This window comes from Neovison vison, chromosome 14, assembly GCF_020171115.1.
Source record: "Neovison vison isolate M4711 chromosome 14, ASM_NN_V1, whole genome shotgun sequence".
NCBI classification, from domain to species: Eukaryota; Metazoa; Chordata; class Mammalia; order Carnivora; family Mustelidae; genus Neogale; species Neogale vison.
The window spans coordinates 16,142,458-16,167,717 of NC_058104.1; the positions used below are offsets into that span (position 1 = coordinate 16,142,458).

At 47.3% G+C, this 25,260-nt stretch overlaps 1 protein-coding gene and 1 non-coding gene across 3 annotated transcripts in view; one reads left to right on the top strand and one right to left on the bottom strand.

Moving 5' to 3' along the window:
* Nucleotides 1–25,260, bottom strand: part of LOC122896102 (S-adenosyl-L-methionine-dependent tRNA 4-demethylwyosine synthase TYW1-like) — a 199,397-nt gene that overhangs the window by 52,135 nt on the left and 122,002 nt on the right. The gene's annotated exons all lie outside the window — the stretch shown is intronic.
* On the top strand, nt 12,914–13,020 carry LOC122896218. Its single transcript, XR_006382380.1, has one exon. It is a non-coding gene; the product is annotated as a U6 spliceosomal RNA (small nuclear RNA).

Below are 25,260 nucleotides of genomic sequence, written 5' to 3' on the forward strand. Positions count from 1 at the left end.
CCCCCTGGCTTGTGTTCTCTCTCTCTCTCTCAAATAAATAAATATCTTAAAAAAAAAAAAAAGAGAGAGAGAGAGACTTATCAGAATCCACCTAAGACAAGTTTTTTTTTATAAAGCTGAGTAATGACAGAATATTAATAGCTGAAGTTGGTAAAAACATGCAGAAATGACAACACCATGTGATACAAACTTACTACAGGGCAAATTTGGCAATATCTATTTAAAATCTCTGTAATTGTGGGGCGCCTGGGTGGCTCAGTGGGTTGAGCCGCTGCCTTCGGCTCCGGTCATGATCTCGGGGTCCTGGGATTGAGCCCCGCATCAGGCTCTCTGCTCAGCGGGGAGCCTGCTTCCTCCTCTCTCTCTGCCTGCCTCTCTGCCTACTTGTGATCTCTCTCTGTCAAATAAATAAATAAAATCTTTAAAAAAAAAAACTCTGTAATTGTTATTTTTTATCCCAAGAATTTCTCTTGTAGAATTTATTCTAAGTAAGTAATCAGAAATGTGAGCAAAGATGTACATAGGTTTTCACAGCAGTATTTAGTAGATAGTAGTGGTATTTAATAGTAGGTATTATTTTTTTTAAGATTTTATTTATTTATTTGATAGACAGAGACCACAAGTAGGCAGAGAGGCAGGCAGAGAGAGGAGGAAGCAGGCTCCCTGCTGAGCAGAGAGCCTGATGTGGGGCTCGATCCCAGGACCCTGAGATCATGACCCGAGCCGAAGGCAGAGGCTTTAACCCACTGAGCCACCCAGGCGCCCCTAATAGTAGGTATTATTAAATAGTAATATTAATAGTAAAAAAAAAAAACTAATAGCAAACTCACTTGATGAACAACTATGCAGCAAATAAACTCAGTGTAATAGAATATTTACACAAAGGGTCATAACATGGTCTTAAGTGAAAAAAATTAATAACCCAGGCCTTCGCTTTAGTAGAGAATGATGAGCAATTTAAGCCTAAGCCAAGCAGAAGAAATAATAAAAATTAGAGCAGAAATCTGAAAAACAGTCTGAGGGGTTTGAAGTGGCGGGGGGGTGGGAGGTTGGGGTACCAGGTGGTGGGTATTATAGAGGGCACGGCTTGCATGGAGCACTGGGTGTGGTGAAAAAATAATGAATAGTGTTTTTCTGAAAATAAATAAATTGGAAAAAAAAACTTAAAAAAAAAATTAGAGCAGAAATCAATGACAGTGCAAAAGAAAACCAATAGAGAAAAAAATCAACAAAACCAAAAGACAGTTCTCTGAAGGGACAAAAACAATAAACTAAAATGGGTAAGCCTCTACTTAGGCTAACCAAGAAAAATGACAGAAAACATAATTTACTAAGATCAAAAATAAAGAGGGATCATCACTACTGATCCCATGGACAATAAAATAATAATATAGAAATACTCAACACTATGCCCACAAATTTGATAACATGGATAAAATGGACAAAATCCGAAGATCAAATGCACACAGGAAGAAATCATTTGATTAGGGCTATATATATTAAAGAAATTGAATGAATAATTGAGAACCTTCCAGAAAGCAGCAAGCCCAGCTGGGTTCTACCAAACACTGAAGACAGAAATGATATCAATTTACTACAGTCTCTTCTAGAAAACAGAAGCAGAGGTACCACCTCTCAGAATCCTGAGGCCAGTATTACCCTAAAATTAGAACCAGATAAAGGATTATGAAAAAGGAAAATTGAGGTCAGTATCTCTCCTGAGCATAGGTTTAAAAAGAAAACATTAGCAAAGTGAATCTAACAATGTAGAAAAATAATTACACACATGCTGAGCAGTTGGGATCTATTTCGTGCATCCAAGGCTGGTTCAGTATTCAAAAAATTCAACATCACACATCAACAGGGTAGTGCAGAAAAACAGTCGTGTAGAAAACCACTGAATGCAGTAAAGTATCTGACAAAAGCCAACATTTACTCATGATATAATTCTCAGCAAACTAGGAATAAAGGGGAATTTCCTCAATAGCAATAAAGAATATCTATCTACAAAGAACCCACAGCTAATACAATACCTAATTGTGAGAAACAGGACACTTTTCCCCCTAAGACTGGGAATACGGCAGGGATGCTCCCTCTTTCCATTCCTATCCAACCAGGTGCCAAAAGACTCAACAATAAGAGAAGAAAAAGAAATAAAAGCTGTATAAATTGGAAAGGAAGAAATAAAACTGTTTTTATGTGCAGATGATATGACTGTCTACGCAGAAAATCTCAAAAAAAAAAAAAAAAGACACAAAAACCCCCCCTGGAACTATGAAGGGAGAACAGCAGGATCACGACACAAACAGACAAGCCCCACGCTTTCCTACATACCAGCAACGGACAACTGCAATTTGAAATTTTAAAAAATTTTTTAAATAGTATGAAAAACATGAAATATTTATATATAAATGTAACAAAACTATATTCAAGATCAACACCTGATTAAATAAATCAAAGAAAATCTAAATAAAAGGGGACAGTCTGTGCTCACGAACTGGAGGACTCAACACCGTTAGGATTGATCTACAGAGTTGATATGATCTCAGCGACAGTCTCAGGAAGCGGCTTCCCAAACCCCGACGAACTGACTGCAGCGCGCAGGATGGGAAAAGACTTACAACAACCTACACAATTCCAAAGAAGAACAAAGTCGGAGAACTCACACGATCCATTTTCAAGATTTACTACGAAGCTACAGCAGATAAGACAGTGTAAATTGGTGAAAGAAGACAAACAGGTCATCAGAACAGCTGAGAAATGGACCCAGACAGAGTCAACTGATCTCTAGCAAAGGAAGAACACAGGCAGTTCAACTGAGAAAAGACCGTCTTTTCAACAAAATGGTGCTAGGATATTTGGACGTCCACCGACTGAATGAATGAATGAAAACCTTACACCTTTCTCTCTCTCTCTCTCTCACACGCACACAAACACACACACACACATACACACACACACACAGCCCTAAATGTAGGGGCGCCTGGCTGGCTCAGTCATTGTTAAGTATCTGCCTTCAGCTCAGGTCATGATCCCAGGGTCCTGGGATGGAGCCCCGCATCAGACTCCCTGCTCGGTGGAGAACCTGCTTCTCCCTCTCCTGCTGCCACTTCCCCTACCTATGCCCAATATCTCTCTCCCTCTCTCTCAAATAAGTAAATATATATATATATTTTAAACCCTAAATGTAGAACGCAAATCTATAAAACTTCTGGAAGAAAACACAAGAGAAAATCAACGTGACCTTGGGCTTGGTAAGGAGGTTATAGATTCAATACCAAAAGCATAATCTCGGTAAAAAACCCAGTAAGTTTGACTTTATTAATACTAAAAATTTCTGTTCTGAGAAAGATGCTGTTAAGGGAATGAGAGACAAACCAGACTGAGAGAAAGTATTCACAAAGCACATATCTGATAAATATTTCATATCCAAAATATACAAGGAACTCTTGAAACTCAACAATAAAAAAAAAACAACTAAGAAATGGGCAAAAGATTTGAACAAACAACCCAAGAAAAAAGACATACAGATGGCAAACAGGCGTACTGAAAGATGCTCAACACAATTTACCATGGGAGAACCACAAATTAAAACAATGAGACATAACTACGTGGCTACTGGAAGTTCCCAAACCAAACCACTTACAAGACCAAACGCTGATGGAAACGCTCTGCTACGGGAACTCTCCATTGCTGGGGAAATGCAAAATGGTACCGGCCCTTTGGAGGACAGCGTGAGCAGTTCAGTAGAGCAGTGAACACAGACTTACCAACCAGCAACGGAGCGCCGAGATACTTAACTCAACTAACAGAAACCTGCACGCAAATGTTTATAGCATCTTTATCCATAACCACCCAAAACTGGAAGCAACCCAGATGTCCTGCAGAGGAGGGTCAGATAATCTGTGGAATTATCCACATCACGAAGTACTGACGATAAAAAGAAATGAGTTACAGCTATGAAAAGACATGGAAGAATCTTAAGTGTATAAATATAAGTGAAAAAAGCCAGTACGAGAGGGCTCCAGACCATATGATATGATGCCAACTATATAGCACACAGAAGACACAACGACGGAGTTCAAAGATCCGTGGTCGCCAGGAACTTTGGGGGAGGTGGAGAATTCTGAACACGTGACACACGGGAACTCTCGGGGAGTGAACTTGTTTTACCTGATACTCTACCGGTGGGTCCACGACGATGTGCGGTGATCAAAACCACAGAACTTCACAGCTCAAAGAGAGAACCTGTTTTTTATTAAATAGACTCAGCATGGAGCCCAACACGGGGCTGGAACTCATGACCCTGACGTCAAGACCTGAATGCTCAACCAACCGAGCCACCCCAGAACCCCCAGAGAGAATCCTAATTTATACAAATTTTGGCTCTGTCATCTTCTTCCCAAAAACATCAGACACATTCCAATCAAGGGACTTCTACAGAATACCTGACCAGTGCTCCTAAAAACCTCCAAGGCGACGAAAACAAGGGAAGTCTGAAGACAGGCCAGCCAAGAGAAGTCCATGAGGACAAGACAACTAAGTGCAATGTAGGGCCTGGGACAGAAAAGGGAAACTGGAATAAAATGTGAATTTGGTGCATCAGGATTAGTTCATGAATTATGACAATGTACCATCAATGCAGCACACTGAAAGCAGAGGAACAGTAACAGGGGAGCATGGAAGCTGTCCCTGTCGTCTTTGTAACTTTTCGACAGCTCTGAAACTGTTCCCAAGTACAAGTTCATTAAAAAATAAAAACCTACTCAAGTGCTTCTAGCAACAAACAGAAATAACCATCCATCAGCAAACGGTTAAATAACAGCCCCACGGGCTCAGCTATAAAAGAATGAGGTAAAATTATCTGTATTCAGACCGAGGAACAAAATATATTGATGCAAAAGGCAAGCTTCAGGCACTGTGGAGAGCGCGATCCGATCTGTATTTTTTAAAATTCAAGTACGGCATACGTGTGCCACATATGTGGATGAAGATACTCTTTTCGTAAGTAGGCTCCACACCCAATGTGGGGCTCAAACTCACAACGCTGGGGTCAAGCGTTGCGGGCTCCACCGACTGAGCCTGGTGGGCACCCCGAAGACGCCTCTACAGTCAACAGAAATGTCTCCGGGAAACGAGATTTAAGGCGTGAAGGGAGTGGGCTCGAACAGGGAGGTTTTGGTTTTTATCCTTTTGTGTCCTTTATGAGAGTAAATTTGACAAAAGTAATTTTTTGTCTTAAAAACACAAACAAAACAGTACATACAATGTGATGCCTAAAAAAATACTGGTACGTATGTGCATATATAACCCTAAGCCTAAAAGGACGTATACTGTGCAAGTATTGCTTTGGAAGTTTTGCGGAAGCCCAAGAAACAGCAGACGCTCACCTCAACCATGGTAAGTGTGAATTAAGAGTCAAACTGACTTCCTCCCGGTGAAAAGGGACTGCAGGAAAGCCCTGCTGCTAGGAGACAGGAGACAAGGAGGAACGGAGGCTTGAGAACACAGACGGGGCGGGCTTCGGGCATCCGGATTCCCAGGAGCCAGCAGAGAGCAACAGGTGAGCGGGCCTGGAGGCACATTTGATGAGGAAACAGGAAACAGAGCTCGGGAGTGGGAGCGGGGCTGGGGCTGGGGAGCGGGGAGCACAGACAGATGTGCTCGAGCAAGATCACAAGACACAAACCAAACCAAGAAAAAAAAACTTACTAAACACACTGTGCTGAATGAGGATAAAGAATATTAATTGTCTTAACACATACGTCATAATAATGCAAGAATCCTGAGACACCAACGAAACCACTGGTCTAGAAATTACAAATAAAACACACCTCTATTTGAGACGCATAAGGTCACGTCTGTCTGCATCTTCCCCTCTACCTCCATGTTCATGCTCAGGCCTGCTCCACTGAAACCAAGCAAGAAATAACACGTCCCGTCCCAAGCTTGTGGAACACCCCAAAGACGGGGTCTGAAGAGAGGCCTAATGGGGGAGAAGGTAGCAAGGAACAGAAGGAAAAGGAGAAGCGTGACAGGTTCTAGGACACCAAGGGAGGACAGAGTTTCAGGAAGCAAAGGGTGGTCGGGTGAACAAAGCCGGGTTCAGGAGGACGGAGGGCAGCAGCGGTGGACGGGACAGCCGGCAAGGCCCCAGCCCCCCAGAGGTGAGTCCAACCCAGGGCTCGCAAACTTGTCCCGTTTTAGGCGTTGGGAATCAAATGGTCTCGGTGGCAACTACTCTCCTCTGCCACTGTAAGAGGAAAGCAGCCATGGGCAGTCCGCAGCCAGCAGCCCAGCTGTGTCCTAGTGAGACTTCATGACAAAAGCAGGGGCGAGTCACAGTTGGGCCAAGACTTGCACCCCCAACCCCCATACCAGTCTCCTATGCCTGCCGGGAAATAACTGCTTTCAGACGCTGCCTCTAGACACAGTGGCACCCCCGTCGATCGCTAGTTCCGTATGTAAAATTCTACCGCCTGCAGACTTGTATCGTCCTCAACCGTGAACTCTCCAGTGAGGACGCAGGGGAATTTCTGAACCACTAATAAGGGAGGGGGTCACAAAAAAGAGATCTAGGTGTTAGAGAAAAAAAGGGCAGAAAATAAAAGGTAGAGCAGTGGAGATTTTTGGATTATAGTCAGGAGAAAGAGTTACAAGGACAAAACAAACCCAGGCCTTAGAATAAACTTTGGAACCTATGAGGAAACAGGAAATTGTAGTTTCGATAAATTCGGGTGAGATCTGGGATAAAGTTAAGCATAAGCAGCTAACTCTGTTAAGGAGAACATTTTAAAATCTGACCAACTAAATGCATTAAATAAAATTTATCCCCAGGCTTTTAATTTCAAGCACCCTACTTATTCTCTGGGTTTCTTAAACCAGAATGAAACCTGAAAGTCAACAATTTAGCCGTAAGTTAAAGAGGAAGAAAAAAGCAAAGGCATTATTTCCTATGCATGAACATAGAACAAAACAAATTTTCAGTTATCATGTGGGTACTGTAGGGAAGTCTGAAAATACTACTGTAAGCAGAGAACAGAGAAGCAGAAATTAATTTAACAGTACCCATTACTAATTAAAGATTTATAAAATGTTATTAATATTCTCTATGAACACAGTATTTATAAGGGATTTCACTGATTCACTATAATTTCTGACTTCAATCTGAATTTTGCTTTAAGTGTAAAGTCTTCAAATGTGACTTTTCCTACTACATGGACTTTTTAGGATATAACCTTTATACGTTCGGTAAAGAACCCAATGTATTCCAAACGCGACTCCACGAAGCGGAACCATCTAAAAAAGACGGGCAGGAGGTGGTCCGTGCACTCCTCCCCTCCATCCTGCCCTCAGCCCTACATGCCGACATCCCCAGAAACTGCTGAGCAGGAACCTCGAAATAATCAGTGCTTTGCTCCTGGGAAAGACAGGGAGGCCCCTGCACTGTGGCTGGCCACAAGTGCACAAACACACCTACATCCGAGGCGTCCTAAGTGCCTTCAGTGTCTGCCGGATGTTTTCAAAGTACATCAAGTCAAAAGAGGGTAACTTTCCACCCTGAGCCAGGAACAGGAGGAAAGAGAAGTGGACGGTAGAGGTTTTGTGAAGGCACTGCGCCAGGTCGGTGTCTCCCCCTATGTTGAGATGGGACCCCAGGCTCCAAAGCTAGAAGCTGTGTCAGAAAGACTCTAGAAACTGGTGGAGATGAAGCTAATAAACTTGAAGGGCTGCTCAAATTCTATTTATGTGGTTTTTACCATTTCTAACTTGTTACAGGCAAAACACCTTTCTCCCCACTGTGTGGCTGGATGACGTGAAGGTGCAAATGACGGGATGTAAGTGGTATTTATTTCAGTCCAATATCTCAGCCTAGGAAGAAACTAATGGCATCATTTTTTGTTTCTCCTGTGAAGGTGGCGAGTGAGTTTCTGCCACGTTTACCGGCTTCTCACGGACCACGTCAGAGGAGCAGGTTAGCTTCCCGCTGCCGTAAGTCAGACCGAACTCAGTCTCCACTATCTTCATTTCCCAAACGCACTAATAAAGGTCTTCAAATGTCAATTTGAGAAAGCACTTCCCTCTCTCGAGTTTCAATAAGCAGAAGAAATTAACTTCTGACCATTCTTTTAATTTCCCTTTCCTCCTAACTCTTCTCATAAATCAAACACTACGATGCGCATAAAAAGGTTCAACTCTAATATCCAAGATGGCAATACCTAAGCTAAAAAAAATTTTAAATGAGCTTTGAGATGAATGGCTTTGAATTATTCCACTTGAAAGAAATTAGAGCAGATGAAATCCACAAAGTGGCAGGAAGAAAGCCTGCTGGTCTCCCGGTGGCGACTGATGACGTCTGTGACACCCGTCGGTGGCAGTGGATCACGACCACTTCTAACCCCAGACCACCTCTGACTAACAAGCAAATGTTCCCTTAATATTATCTGAAATTCAAAATCAATACCAGTAAAAACAAACTGAAAGTGACGGTCACTGTTTCACATGTCCGGGTGCCCTTGTTGTGTCCCCCTATTTGGCAGGTGAAAATCCATGATTTATGCACACTAGGATAAATAATTTTACCCCCCAAATAAGCATCATTAAGTGACCTTAGTTCCCATGTGATGTCTAGGAATATCACTAAAAAAAAAGAAAGAAAAAAAAAACTTACTAAACACACTGTGCTGAATGAGGATAAAGAATATTAATTGTCTTAACACATACGTCATAATAATGCAAGAATCCTGAGACACCAACGAAACCACTGGTCTAGAAATTACAAATAAAACACACCTCTATTTGAGACGCATAAGGTCACGTCTGTCTGCATCTTCCCCTCTACCTCCATGTTCATGCTCAGGCCTGCTCCACTGCAAACCAAGCAAGAAATAACACGTCCCGTCCCAAAGAAATCCCAGAGTTTTGTCTCCCTTCTCCTCCCAAGATACCACTTGTTCTGTTCTTCCTACAAAAATTAGGCGATCTGCCTTCGGCCTCTACCAAACCACGGAGAATACTTTGGTAATGGGCATTAATAATCTCCCATATGCAAATATTTGGGGACTTCTCCTCCAAATCAGTTGACTTCTTTAATCTTAAATATTTTCTTCTTAAGAAGTTTACTTTGCTGTCACCTGTCTAACATTTGAACTTCACACTTCAGTGACGCAGACTGCTAGCCACCTGTAACCCCATTTTCCGCTTCCTCCTTGCCAAGCAGAATGCCTCCACTATTTAAGGACAACAGTACACTCCCCTCAAAGATGGCATTTCCCAACCTCCCTCAGCAGGACATGCTAAGGGACCAAATTTTACAACAAGATGTAAATGCAAGAGTTACACGAATCATCTTAAGAAGATGTGCCCCTTCTTGTATCTGTCCTCACACTGCCTGCTCAGAAAGAAGGCCAATATGATGCCTGGCGCTCTAGGAAGCATTTCTTTTTTAGAGATTTTATTTATTTATTTGTCTGAGAGAGGACACAAGCAGGGGGGCGGCAGGCAGGGGGGAAGCAGGCTCCCTGCTGAGCAGAGAGCCCGAGGTGGGACTCCATCCCAGGACCCTGGGATCAAGACCTGAGCTGAAGGCAGACGCTTAACCTACTGAGCCACCCGGGTGGCCCTAAATAAATAAAATCTTTAAAAAGGGGGGGAATGAAATCTTGCATTTACAAGGACACGGATGGAGAAAGAGAATTATGCTAAGTGAAATAAGTCAGAACTTATTTCTGTTAAGTTCCTGTCATATGTCATAAATCATATGTGATTTGATTTCAGTTTTATGTGGAATTTAAGAAACAGACTTCACTGAAGAGCACAAACTGATGGTTACCGGAGGGGGTGAGTGAAACAGGTGACGGGGACAGAGGAGGGCACCTGTCCTGATGACCCCTGGGTGTGTACGCACGTGCTCAATCACTGAACTGTACCCCCAAAACTGACCTCACACAGGTAACTAACTGGGATGGGAGTAAAACCTTAAAAAAAACTGGGCACAAGAAACACACACACATCAAGAACCATCATACCACGGGGCACCTGGTAGCTCAGCAGGTTAAGCGTCTGCCTTCAGCTCCGGTCATGGTCCTGAGGTCCCAGGATCAAGCACCGCATCGGGCTCCCTGCTCAGTGGGGAGTCAGCAGGGAGTCTGCTTGTCCCTCGTCCTCTCCTGCTCCCTCCCCTCATCTCAAACAAATAAGTGACATCTTAAAAAACAATGCTTTAGTCAGGTCATTGGTTAATTAAACACCACGAAACATCAGCAATACAGTCTTCCAGCTAAGAGCAGTGACCCGCTCCTGAAACCCAACATCACACATAAAAATGCCAAAGGAAGCACATTTCCCACTGTTTGAAGTGAGAAAAATTAAAACGTTACACATAAAAATCTCCACAGACTTTCTTAAAATGAAAATAAAAGAAGGTAAAATGTCCATAAACATTAATAACTACAGTATCAGTCTGTAACATAGGTTAAACACTAATTCCCGACTTAACAACTGAAAACAAGCGAGGCTGGTGCGCAGTGAAGCGGCCTCCCGCGGGGTGGGCGCCGAGAAGCCAAGCCCCCCGCGGCCACCTGGTGAGCTTTTCAAATCGTCCGCGCCGGACTCTGGGGCGCTTCCGGCTGCACCTGGAAGGTCATTCGGGACGGTCCTTGCATCATCGTTTTGTTTCGAATGCTGTAGTATGTTTTGAAAAAAACTTATAAACTCTGCCCTTGTAAATACCAATTAAAAACACTGTAGCGAAGACTCCTGTGCTCCGGGAAGTCTAGATACTAGAAAGTCCTTGTACTGCGAAACCCACGCCCTCGAGGGAGACGGCCTATAGGGTGCTCCTGGATTTGGAAGAGGTTGTCTCTTCCTATAGCCTTCAGGTGGTCTGAAGTCAAAGGGTAGATCAAATTCTATCAACCTGTAGACAGCTAGATCTTTAAAGCCACTCAATCATTTTTTGAGCCGCGGTCTGTCACTACTGTTCACCATCATTCAAGCCACAATCTACTCAGGGCTGACCTTAACGTACACCAGGCTTCACGTAAAAGACACTTTCTCAAATGGAAAACAGTTTTGGCCCTGAAAATCCTCTGCCCGAGATGCATATTACTCTGTGTATTGGTTACTTAGACCGTCAAATTCTAGAAATTTCTACTGAATACATTATCCACTGCCACGGTAACGACCTATATAAAATTACAGCAAACTTGAAAGACAAAATATAAACTGTTCTTCTCTAATGTTATCATAAATTTTATTTTTAATGAAAACTGGAAAACTGATTAAAATATCACCCACAACCCCACAGTGACACAACTACTATGAACGTCTTTGTTCAACATAACTTTTTGGTCAAAAAAGTAAATAATTGGAATTTACATTAAAAAATGCTTTTTCACTTTCAAACGACTGGGAGTGGTTTTAGGACCACCAATTTTAACAGTTTTTCAAACTCCGGGTATGCCAGGTGCTATAAAGGTGCAGACAGTGAGATCTCTAAGTCCGTCTTGCATTTTTCGTGTCAGCACAGATCCCTTGTTGTTTTTTTAAACCACAGTTGAAGAATTCCCAACACTGCCTTTACCTCCTGCCATCACCCCCCGGCCCCGCCCCGCACTCCAGCAGAACGGAACCCGCGAAGGAGCCACACAAGCTTCTTCCATGTCCAAGCTCTGCTCTCCCTCCCCACTGGGAATGCACCTTAGCAGGAGTGGGGGCTCTCGGGAGTGCTGGGCGGCCGGGAGACCAGGGCTGGAGCGAAGCCCGCTTGTAACTCTCGTTACCCACCTGCGGCCCCTACAGATGATGCCTTACGTCCCCACCAGTGGTTAAGGCTCGGGCTGCGTTCCCGCCACCTCCTACAGGAAGCTCCTGATCCCAGAGGCGCCTCACGGTCTCACGGTCCCAGCACGCGCCACCTGCCGCTGGAGCTGTCCGTCCGTCCCCAGAGGACTGCGCTTCCTCCAGGGCACTGGACCATACCCAGCTACATCCCCGGCCTCGCACGGGACTGGAAACAAGCTCAGAGCGGCGGCCGAAAGGAGCACCGTAAAAACAAGCCTCTGAAACACCGACAAGCCCTTGTGACCAAAAACCATTCTAAGAGGCCCATGACCACTGTTCAAGTCTGAGCTCATCTCATTAAGAAGAGCACTGACGTCCGGAGCCGCCCGCACACCGCCCGAGCACTCAGTTTCACACGCGCCGGGTCACTCACTCCCTAACGCCGGCTGGCGCGCACGGACGCCCCTTACCCCACCTGACCGGTGGGAAGCAAAGGCTCTCCTGAGGCTCGTGGTTCGCCAAGGTCACAGAGCTGGCGTGCGCCCTGGTACACTCAGACACCTCCCTCACGCTCACCTCCTGAAGACAGAAGAGCTCCCACGGGGCTCCACCAAATACTCTGACGAGACATGATGCAGAAACAAGCACTGTCAGAAAGCCTCAAAAGGGTAAAAACCAAAAAAGCAACAAAAGCTGGCGATGGAATCTGAAAGAGAAGTCTCTGTTTCTCCGTAAACACCGCACCGAACGGTAAAGAAATAACAAGTTTACGATTGCCGGGTGACGAGTGAGAGTCTCGGGGGTTATTTTAGGTGTCGGGTCCGCTGTGTAGGAAAAGCAAACATACACAGTGTTGAACAGAGCGTAAGAGGAAAACACGCGTACACGAGACAATGAACATGTCCTGCGTTCTCGAGCCCACTGATACCTGGCCTACAATGGAATCTCTGCTCTGTGAGGAGCATTTCATTTCCCGCAACGCCTTCTCTGCTTGAGCCGAGCCTCCGTAAGGACTGCGAACACTAAAAAGAAAAGGAATACAAAATGGTATTTATGATTCTTTTCTCTAGAAATATTTTCTTCCTGGGGCAGCTTCCCACGGTTCTCCTTTTAAAAAGCAGGAACTCTTGTGCTCGCTTCGGCAGCACATATACTAAAATTGGAACGATACAGAGAAGATTAGCATGGCCCCTGCGCAAGGATGACACGTAAAAAGCAGGAACTCTGAAAAGGTACAAAGAGGAAAACAGCCGAAGATCTCCCTCCTCCTCAGACACTCGGGTCAAAAAGCAGTAACAGTTTTTGTATACAGAACGCCGCACAGTATTTAACTTAACTGGTTCTCTGCTGACGGACGTGTCGTTTGCTTCCAGTCTTCTGCTCTTGTAAATAATGTCACAATGAACGATTCTGCGTATATTCTACTTCATGTGGATGTAACTATGTCTCAGGGTAAATTACCAGATACGAACCACTCACTCAAAGGGCACGTGCATTTTTTATTTTAATAGATAGCATAAAAGCATCCTTCAAAGATGAGGTTGTACCAATTTATGTTCTCACCAGAGATGCAGGAGAGCACTTGCTTCCTCACTGACATTTTAATCTATATTTATGTGCCATTTGTATCTCATTTTCCATGAAGGGTGTGTATCTTTGGCTTATCTCCCTATGGGGTTTATCACTCCTTTACTTAATGATTGGTAGTAGCATTTTCATTAAGCTTAAAATATTTGGCATTTTAAAGTTTCCTAACTTTATTTACTTTATTTTAAACTTTGATTTAGAAATCTTTTTTTCAAAAATATCCGCATCCCAAAACACACTGTCATACGCCTGAGAAATATTCCAAGAAAGAAACGAGAGGGTTGAAAGTATTTTATAAGTTCTAAAGGCAAAAGACAAGGGATCGTTCCCTTCTTACACTAACAGGTCAGGAGGGAATATAATGATTCACAAAGAAAATAATCCTTAAGGGAGAAACAGAACTTACTTTTCATACATGATCTTTACAGTTTCTTGTGTTTTGAGACTTAAATTTTTTATTTGGAGATACTGCAAAATACATATGTATGTATTTTATATATATGTAAATAAACGTGGAGATAGCACAAAAATGTATGCACACACATGTTTATCAATGTGTATATATATGTCTTTTTTTAAATTTTTATTTATTTATTTGACAGACAGCGATCACAAGTAGGCAGAGAGGCAGGCAGAGAGAGAGAGAGGAAAGGAAGCAGGCTCCCCGCTGAGCAGAGAGCCCGATGCGGGACTCGATCCCAGGACCCTGAGATCATGACCTGAGCCGAAGGCAGAGGCTCAACCCACTGAGCCACCCAGGCGCCGCTGTGTGTATATGTCTAAATATACTTGCTCCAAGTGTTACAGAAACGTGCTCCATTTTAAAACTCAAGACAGAAAAGGACCCACAGACAATACACACCACGTAAAGCAACAGAGAAGGTTATGTTCTGAAGATGTTTGGGTCAAAACTCTTTTCCGAATTTCCCTCTTGTACTGAATTTCTCCTGCCTCTAAGGAGTTAGTGTTTTTTCTTAAAAAAAAAAAAAAAAGTCATTTCTGGTCTACACATGCAAAGCACCCTTCCCCACCTTGAGCGGTGCCGTAGTTCGGACCCCCTGAAGGGAGCTCTGCCAGGTGCAGGATGGCTAGGGTCCCCACATACTTACTCCTGTGGCTTTTGATCCTGGCTGCAGACAACCATATACACGCCACTGACCTTACCCTTCTCAAATTTTCCTGACCACTTTCAACTGATACTCAGTTAGAATCAGACCTTTCTTCAGAAGGTCTACCAGAGTGTTTGGCGTGGGTGAATACAGGATGAGCTGCCGGCAGTTCCCGCGGATTTTCAGAAATCACTACCTGTCCTTGACGGGCCAGGAGGGCCACCAACTCCGTGCCCCACTTTTCCTGTTTGGCACCATACAGATGCCTCGGCTAGACACGACATTTCCCAGGGTTCCCACAGAGCAGGGAGCCCCAGCTGGTCTAAGGCGGCCCGAAGTAGGGGCCCACAGAGTAAACACAGAGGGGTACTGACAGGGAAATGGTGATGCCCTGGCCTAGAAGGTCACACAGGACTTTGTCACCCTCTTGTGACCCATGAAAGCCAAGGGAGCTGCCCAGAGGGTTTCTCAAAAGCCACCTCAACTACTGAACGAGAACACGGGCCGATTCCCGACGAGCAGCCATCCCACCGGTTTCTCCGTCTAAACCGATTTCCCGGTGCCCAGATGATCGATCAGGAAGATCGATCCCACCCGGGGCGGGAGCGTGGGACTCTTCCTGCTGCTAAGATCGGGCGTCTCAACAGGGGCTGTGACGTCTCTTCAGGGAGGCCCTGACTAAGCACACAGTGAGGAAGGCCCTCCGGCAGGACGCTGGCACAGGGGGCTTCATGCGGTCCCCCCACAGGCCGCCTCAGAGGGCTTCTTTTTTAATCCTGGGGCTCAGCGCCCACCTCGAGACACACAGCTCTCTCCAAGGGGGAGCCGCGATGTTTAGCTCCGCAGACCAAGTCACTGGGCCACGAGCAATGCCTCCCAGAGGCTTTGTTTAAACCAGTGGTGATGGACGTGGATTACTGCCCCCGACCACGCTGGAATTCCTTTAATGCGGGCTTAGGAGCATTTTATCCCCAGAAAGAGCAAAGAGTGCTCACCGGCTTCTGTGAGGTAGGGCCATCAAGTATGCGCTTAAAGCAGCAGCAATCGGAGTATTCTGTAATCCGGCACGGGGTGAAGAGAAAGTCTGAGTCTTAGAAGCAAATACAATAAAGAAGGGGTGGTTGCGGGACAGGGGATCCGGAGGACTTGATTAGCGTCGTCTTTAGTCCCAGTACCTTCCTTTCTAAACCTGATGGAGGAAGGTCACTTGAGCCGACCAATTCTCAACCACAAAGACCTTTAAGAAAACAGGAAAACCTGGGACTTGTCCACCCCCTGACAGACGTCAGCTTCGGCAGTCAGTCGCGTCTAGCTTTCCGCGCTGACCTCTCTGTAACGTACGGACACGGAACCCGGCCCGGCCTCTCGTCGAAGTGCAGACGACGGCCCGACTTCCTCGCTCATCGGGCAGCGCTCCCAATTACACGTGATGACGCTGACTCAATCCAAAAATGTCTCCTTCCCGCGTGAAACAACAGGCAACTTGTCGTTTAACTCGTTATTCAGATCACCCGTGTCTGGGCAAGAGACCATCACAGAACTGCAGAGTGATCATGTTTTCGCAGACTTGCAAACCCGTGAAAATCTCCACCTCGTCCTACCGCAGAACACGGAAATGCGTCTCCCCGCCCGGTTCACAGAGTAGACAAGAGAGGGAAAGGTTCCGGCCGCGGGACCCGCTCGTCTCCCGGATACGGAGCAGCGGCTGACAAGGCTTCCCCGCCGTGTGCTCTTTCTGTCTCTGTCTCCTTCTTTCTCAAATGAATACATAAATCTTTTTTTTAAGATTTTATGTATTTATTTGACAGACACACAGCGAGAGAGGGAACACAAGCAGGGGGAGTGGGAGAGGGGAAGCAGGCTTCCCGCTGAGCAGGGAGCCCGATGCGGGGCTCCATCCCCGAACCCCGGTTCAATGACTGAGAGAAACCCAGGAGGCCCAATAAATAAAATCTTTTATAAAGGGTCGGTTAAAAAAGGAATACCAAGAAGCCAAACAACGTCAAAGCCTCCATTTCATCGATCTCTACCTCACAACAAATGAGCAAAGACCAGCACAGTGACACACATGACGGGTCAGCAGTTCTAGAGCTCAGTAAGCCGCCATTTAACAAACGTTAGCTATCGGGACTTTATTATTAAACATAAAAACTTACAGCAATTATGCCCTCTGCAAGGTCCGATGTCTGCCTTACATGTACTTCAAGGCTGAACCCAGCCTCCAGTCTCGCCAGCAGGGCTGGGGAGGTGTAGACCCGGCTGACCGGGCTGAGCACCCCGGGAACGGCCGGGCGGTGCTGGACAGGGCCTGTGTGGGCTTTGTGGGCCGACCCGGAGGAGCAACAGCCCTGGAAGGCGGGACACACTCTACGGAGACATGCAGGGAGCTGAAGACCGAAGCACACACCATAAAGGCTTTTAAAAAAATGTTTTAACATTTTAAATAAAAGGCTGGGCTGATGAAGATGTTCGGAAATGACGGTCGCCCAGCATCGTGAATGTACTAAAATCACTGACTCGCACACCCTGGAAGGGAGAACTTCATGGCACCCCCATATGTGTCAAGCAGAAGGCAACATGAACGGAGAGCATGTGTGTCCGTTCCGTCGGACCGGAGAGTGTTACCCAGCGGCCGCAGGCACCCAGGGGAGACGGCAGACTTAAGGGTGGTTACCCGCATCCTTGTCACCGGGACGTCTTCTGGAGCGGCAGGAATCTGAGCCTTTCCCTAGGCTCCCTGACAAACCGGAGGCACCCCCGGCTGGAGCTCACAAAGTGGGATCCATGGGGTCTTTCATGAACCTCGAGCATCCGTTTAACTCTACGCAGCGCAAGGTGGTGGCCCCTTCTGGGAACCCGAACGCCGCACACGTGTTCTTATCGTCATTCCATAAACACTGATTAAATGCGCAGCACAGGCCACGTCTGGTCGGAGGCCCTGAGGCTCCAGCAGGAAACGAAACAAGGTCCCCGCTCTCGCGGCCCCTGTCGGACCGGGGAAGAGCCGGACGGCAGGCGTGCGCCGGGCATGACCTGCGCCACGAGAAAGATGGGCGGGAAGAGGGACGGGGACGCTGCTGAGGAGGGCGACTCCGGCCGGCAGGTGGTCAGCCGAGGGCTCTGACAGGTGATGTCTGAACGGACTCTCGGGGAGTGAGAAAACGAACCCCACCGTGTCAGGGAGGCGCACGACTAAAAGAAACTCTCCAGGAATCCCCAAAGCTTGTCTGAAGCAGCAGTGGCCAAGTAAGCGAGGCCCGTGAAGGCGATGACGGAAACGGACCACAACACGGGACGACGCACACCCGCGAGAGGGACGCGCGACAGAACCACAGCAGACACCGAGTGGGTTTAAAAAGCCGCAGGGTCACCTGCTCGTGAGGACGGACCATGGCAAGTCTCCCACGCCGGTCCCCGAAGCACCGGGAGGAAAGAAATCCGGGGACAGACGTGCGCATCCTGCAGCGACGCTGGCGGCCGGCACGGGCCCCGCAGAAGCTGCGCCTGCCCAGGCGCGCGAGACCCTTCCGTCTACACTCGCAGAGAGCGGGAGGCCGCAGAAAACCGAAACGCCCAGCGCGGGAGCACCAGGGAGACACTGCGGACGGACGGCTACGCGGCCGCTGCCGTGTCTCAGTAAACCTCGGAGCAGAACACGGGACCAACACGCAGAAGCGGCGCGGCGGGCGGGGGTCACGCCTCCTGGCAGTTTGTCTGGAAGACGGCTCTGGACAGGGACGGCGGTGACGGACGCGCAACCATGGGTATGTACTTGGGGCCACTGAGCTGACCAGGTAAAAACGGGTGAAACGGAATTTTATTTTTTTCAAATGGTCCCAAGAAAGGACAAGTTGCAGCATGGTATTGATCGGGTGGTACGATAATGCAGTTTTAAAATACGGAAAACAGCTGCTCGTGGAGTTGCAAATACGGGCTGAAGTACAGAAACAGCTCGGAATGATAAACACGAAATAGGTACTGATCACCCTGAGAGAGAGGACAGGAAGCGTGACAGAAACAAGGCCCCTGTGTCTACAGCTGAATTTATTATGGTAGTTTTGTTTCTCAAACTCGATGGCAGTGACGTTGCTGTTTACCATCTTACGTGCAGTCTCTTCTTAAATGTCCCAAATCAATCCTATACACAAGAACGGTGACAGAGGGTGTTCCATTTTAAAATTTCCATGATGGTTTGGATGTTTCTATCTAGATCTTAGGAGGTAGGGACGGTCATTAACCCCATCTCACAGATGAGAAAGCTGAGCCCTGTGTCCGCTACTACACAGCCAGGAGGTGGTAGGAGATAGGACTCAAACCTAGGCGTGTTTTGGAATCCCAAGCTCACAACTACCACACCAAGACTAATCGTTGGGAAACAACCAAATACACACCAAGAGGCAAGTGGGTCAACGCATTCTGATCATGCGGCAATTGCGTGTCACACGGTGATGGGAGCGGGGAGTACCGCGGGGGGCAAGAAGACCTTCCACGCTCCTGAGTGCCGGAGGCAGGCACTGTGGGACATAAACCAGGGAAGGGGAAGGAGGGAGTCATGGAAGGCAGCCAACAGCAAAATTCAACTGTTATATCCATAAAGTAGGCAAAATTAATCTACGGTGACAGAAGTTGATATTTTCAATAAATATTTTAATTGTGGCATTATAAATAAAGAGTACAGTTGTAAAAGTAGGTATGGTATGGTCTCATTTTGTAAGTAAAACACACACACGCACGAGTCAGCGCTCCGGAAGACGCACAGCATCTTTACCGTCTGGTGGCGTATGAGTCATCTTATTGCTTCATCACAGTAATAGCTATTTCCAAACTGGATTTTGGCAGATATGCTTGGACAATTATCTGATGAAAGAGAACACCTTTAGTTTCTTCATGAAATGCGCTGCTGCTCTGGTTCAGAAGGTGCCCGTTCGTTAGCGGAGGATCCAGAGTTCGCTCTCCGCGCTCCACCCTCGCCGTCCGACCCACTGCACAGCGGCGCCTGCACAGCTCACTGCCGTCTACTTCTTCCGACATCGGCGTTGGAGACCAACTGATAAACCAAGTTTCTTTTTCCTCGTACCTTAACCTTCTCCTTTCCTCCCTCTGGAGCCTAACTGCTTCTCTGACCTGTAGGTAAGCGACGTCCTCGTATATGGAGCCGCACCAGACTGTACCAAATTCTTCCCAGACTCGCTCTCTCTGCGCCATCTCGAAAGCTTTGACGCTGGTTCTCCCAAGGCTCCTTCGCTCCTCTCTAGACGCTCCTGAACACGCCCACGCCCCGCTGCCTTCGACCTACCAACCTCTGGCCACAGGGAGACTGTCCCGGGGACCTGCTCGCACGCTAACGCGGCTGACGCCCCAGCCGTCTGGGCAGTGACCCGAAGACCCGATGACCGGATCACCGACGCCGCAACACGACCCTAAGACACACCACGTTCGTCTTTCCCTGACACAAGCTTGGGTAGAGGTCGGGGCTGAAGAAAACCTGTTGACTACACACTTCCTAGCCCCTGAGGAGCCCGTCGGTCTGTGGACACTGGCTTCGGAGGCCACTCCTGGAGAGATCAGGCGCGCAGTCGCGGTCTGGCCACAGAAATGGCTACAAGCAGGGCATGCTTCTCGTCAAGGGAGGAGAGTGAAACGGCATCAACCCAGGCTGCCTGGAATCAACACCCCCCGAGGCCCATGGAGAGGGCTCGAGGGTTAGAAGGAGGTGGACAGCAAGATAAAGCCTACGAGAGGACGACAATAAGGAACAGACCAGACCACCGTCCGACGGACTAAGGCTCAAGGCAGACTTCGGCATCAGGGACGGCAGGCGGCTCCGTCAGCGGGGGAGCAAGTCGGAACGGCGGAGGGACGCTCGCTCGTCCGACAGGCAGGGAAGGAGGACGACACGCTATTCCACCGCATCCAAGATTCCCCAGATGGAAGACACGACGACTCCCTCCCTCCGCCACGAAGGTAACAAGAATGCCCGGTAAACAGGACGCGCCATCTCTGGCTGGGCCAGTGTGTACGCGGCGTCTCCAGGGCAGCAGAGGCACCACGGCTGCCTCCCAAGGGCGAGGAAGACAGGGACCCGGGCGCCTGCGTGCCTCAGACGGCTCCGCGGCCGAGTCTCGATTTCAGCTCCGGTCACGCCCCAGCCTCCTGAGACCGAGCCCTGCGTAGGGCGCAGAGAAGTCACCTTGGGGTTCTCTTCCTCCTCTTCTCCCCCCACCCCTCCCCCTGCTCCGGTGTTTCTCTCTAGAAAACAAACAAACCTTTATTTAAAAAAAAAAAGACAGGAATGGGACTTACTGTTGGGTCCCCCCCATTAAACAAGTGCGCCAGAACACGACACACTCGGGCTGGCCCCACTGGCCAACAATCAGAAGTGAGTGACCAGGGAAAACTCAGTGCTGTCTCCGGAGTGTGTCCCTTACTGGTAATGCACACAGAACACTTCTGGTCACCACGTATGAGGGGTCTTCCCCCCAGCTGGGTGTCCTACAATTTAACTCATTTCTGTCACCACAGCACACTGTACATGCTGGTGACAAATCCAGGCTGTCACCTATGCTTCTGACCAAGCCATAGACGTCAGAGGTTCCCATGACCCTCCCCCCACAGATTCAGTTAGTTGGCTAAGGCAGCTTACAGCACTCGGGGAAACACTTACATGTATGTGCCAGTTTATTAATGGATACAGATGAGCAACCAGGCGAGGAGACAGGTGAGATCTGGGACCAGCCCGGGAACTTCTGTCCCCATGGAGCTGGGGTGTGAATGTGTTCACCAACCAGGGAGCTCCCCAAGCCCCCAACAAGGACTTTTACGGAGGCTTCTCACATAGGTCTGAGCAATTATTTACTCCATTTCCAGCCCCTCTCCCCTCTCTAGAGAAGTGGGGAGAATTAGCAGAAAATTCCAACCTTCTGATCAGCTCGGTCTTTCTGGTGACCGCCCTCAACCTAGGAGCCACCCAGGAGCCCACCCAGAGTTCCCGCACTAGAGCAACGACGGTCCCTGTGGCCTTACCACTCAGGGATCTACCAGGGTTTTAAGAGCCTCATGTTAAGTCTGGGGTCAAAGATGAAATACTCATGTTCCTTGTGTTTTTACCACTTAGAAAATTACAAACGTTCTAGGAGTTCTGTGCCAGGAACTGGTGCAGAAACCAACATATATATAGTTTCTATTATCGCACACCGAGATGGAAGACTAAGCTGTCCTTAACGGGAAGGTCACACAGAAGTATCTCACGCTACGGCCTGAGTCTGACGACAAAAGCAACATATTAAACTGAATGATAGATACACAAAAGCACTCCCCAAAGGATTAAATGTTAGTAGCAGTTGTCTCAAAGTCGATTTATAGGTAACTTCTTTCCTTGCCTCTTTATATTTTTCTTTACTTTCCCCAAATTTCCGTAAAGAACACATAATATTTTTATGATCAGGGATAAGGAGGTCAAGTATTTAATGTTTGCTTTTTTTAAAGATTTGATTTATTGAGGTGCCTGTGTGGCTCAGTGGTTGAGCCGCTGCCTTCGGCTCAGGTCATGATCTCAGGGTTCTGGGATCGAGCCCCGCACTGGGCTCTCTGCTTGGCGGGGAGCCTGCTTCCTCCTCTCTCTCTGCCTGCCTCTCTGCCTCCTTGTGATCTCTGTCTGTCAAATAAATAAATAAAATCTTTAAAAAAATTAAAAAAAAAATTTATTTATTTGACAGAGATCACAAGCAGGCAGAGAGGGAGGCAGAGAGAGGAGGAAGCAGGCTCCCCGCCAAGCAGAGAGCCCGACGCGGGGCTGGATCCCAGGACCCTGGGATCACAACCCGAGCCGAAGGCAGATGCTTTAACCCATGGAGCCACCTAGGCGCCCCCAATGTTTGTTTTTCAATCTGCAAATTGTGGGCCACGCGGATACCTTGATATCTAAATATTAGATACAAAGCTATGTCAACGGATAATAAGCCCTTCTTAACCACGAAACAGTATCAACTCCAGGAACATCAGGTCGGAGCACACTCAGATCCGCAGAAAGAGTGGTAACGTTCACTTCTGATATGCAAGAAAGTGTAACGCAGAGAACTGCTTTTGTTTTTCTTTTCCGATATGAGGTTTCAAGCATACTGCTATTACCACTTGTCCCACTGATCTTCACGCTGCCGTAACCGCACACCGGCAGAGACACGTCAGGTTGCACCGCTGACAAAAGTCTACGGCCGAAGGCAGGCAGTGCTGTCCTGTACAAGACGGATTTCTCTTTTTTCAAAAAAGGACTGTTTGACAAGTAGCTATTGCGGACGGAAATTGAAGCTAACACATTTTTGCTGTGTTATCTTGATGGAATTGCTTTTTAGCTCCCCATACTCAAGTACTAATATATTTCTCTCCTCATATTTGAAACGGAACATTCTGACAAAGGATAAAGATCTGGAAGCGTAAACACTATACTTGCCAAGAGTTTTAAAAAAAAATCCTCCTACCTTCTTCTACTTTGGGTTGCATTAGCTCATAAATAGGCTGAAAATCTTGGGACAAATCAAATTTCTCTGTTTAAAACAAGTAACAAGAAAGTACACAAGTACTAAAAGCCTAAACAAATACAAAAGATAATAGTACAGATGTGCAGACATTCTAATCAAAACATCTGAGGGGCATCTGGGGGGCTCAGTGGGTTAAGCCTCTGCCTTCGGCTCACGTCATGATCTCTGGGTCCTGGGATCGGGCCCCACATCGGGCTCTCTGCTCAGCGGGGAGCCTGCTTCCCCCTCTCTCTCTGCCTGTCTCTCTGCCTACTTGTGATCTCTGACTGTCAAATAAGTAAATAAAATTTTTTTTTGAAAAATCTGAAAAGTCACTCTTATTTAAAAGTTTTTATTTAAAAACTCAGTGATACCTGATTACAGTCTGACCCTACCTAGTAAGAAGAGCTGTAACCGAAGTGTTCTATTTTTGCGTGTTAAGCAGCACTAAAACAGACCTTTCTTGATAGTATCTACTGTATCAATGATATTAGATATTCAGAAGGAAAGAACACAGCTATAATTAAGAGAAGTTTCCAGAGCAGCTTCCTGCCACAGATAACAGATACTCTTTCTTAAATGGCAACGTAAACCATATACTAAGAAACAGGGACTGTAATTGCTACAAAATGCTTAGAATGTGGCTGTCCTGATCTGCCAGCACAGTTTCACATTTTTTTAAGCAGGCTCCACTCCCAGCACGGAGCCCCACACCAGGCTCGAATTCACGACCCTCGAGATCAGGAGCTGAGCTGAGATCACGAGTCACGGATGCTGAACCGACGGAGCCACGCAGGTGCCCATCTGCCGGTGGATTGTTTCAACAGCCCAAGGAAACCTTCCCAACCAGAGTTACACGGACACAGTAATGATATGGTGTGTAAAAAGCTCACAGGCTAGGAAATACTGCAGAACTTCAAGTTACTGCATTACTCTCAGTGAGTCAACCCAAAGTACTCAGAATGGAAACGGACATGCAAAGGCTTGACTTCGAGATAAGAATGCGTTTTGTGGAAAATTCTGACCAAAAGAGAAAAGAAGAAGCTATTAAGCCAATCTAGTAAAGTGCAGTTCCGGTCTTCCGCAGCGGACTCGGAACACAGCGCGGCTAACATCTCAGGCGCGTCCCATGATGCCGGCTCCCGCTGGCTGCCTCCACCTACGCGCGTTCCCACTCACAGGCCACGCAGCTCGCGGCTCGGCCGCAGGTAACGGCCACAGAGCTAAGCGTGGAGTCCAGAGACAGAGATTTTAGGAGGCCACGAAGCACCCAGCCTGCCCGCCTTATGAATCACCCACCCAGCATGATCATTTATAAAGAGTCCAAGACAGATCGGAAACCAAGTGCTGATTCCGCGCTGCCTACAGAACGCCAGCCTTAATCGCCAAATCACCAAACCAGGTACGGATTTAACGTCTCCAGCACAAAAGAGGGGAGGGGAAGTTTTCAACATCTGAACAGTCTGGAAATGTGTATGTACATCTCAGCACTGCGGAGTCCGCTCGGTTTCCACCCATTCATCCTTCCAAGGATCACTTTGAAATACCATTAAGTGTGCTGCACTAGACCTCGTGTGCAGCTCAGACAGGAGCGAGGAATCCAGCTGAGGAGAAAAGCAGCAAAGATAAAACAAAAGAAATGATGTTGATCGATACAAAACCCAAGGAGAGAGACGGGGTCAGTGATCTGCCCCTGGGGAAGGCTTCACACCTGAAGTGCTCAGACGCCGAGCCCCGCAGGTCACAAAGAACTTCTGCAGGTCAAAGACACGGAAAGAAAGGGTGACCCAGGCTCCGGGGAGGGAACCCAAGACTCAAGAAGTGGTGGGCCCATCGGCAGGAAGTATGGCCTTCTGAGGCCGGACAGAGAAGGGTAAAGTACGTGCCGGGCAAAGGAGAGAGAGGAGGGATGTTCAAAATGCAGATTCTCAAACCCCACTAGGAATAAGAAACTAATTTTTGAACGGGTCTTCCCGTTATCTGTTGTGTTTGGGTAAAGTGTAGAGAACTACGGGGCTAAAGCGGAGGGCAGGAAGGGGGATTGCTACGAGAGAACAGCAGAGGCAGAACTAACAGAAAACACCAACCATCAAGATACGGGTTTAATGGAAAAGAAGAATGAGAAGGGGACGTGAGGTCTGAAAGAACAGGAAAGTAAGTATGACGTAAGAGAAGACATAAGAAAGGGCTCAGTCAGTTAAAGCGTCTGCCTTCCGCTCAGGTCATGATGTCCCGGTCCTGAGACCGAATCCCACCCAGGCTCCCTG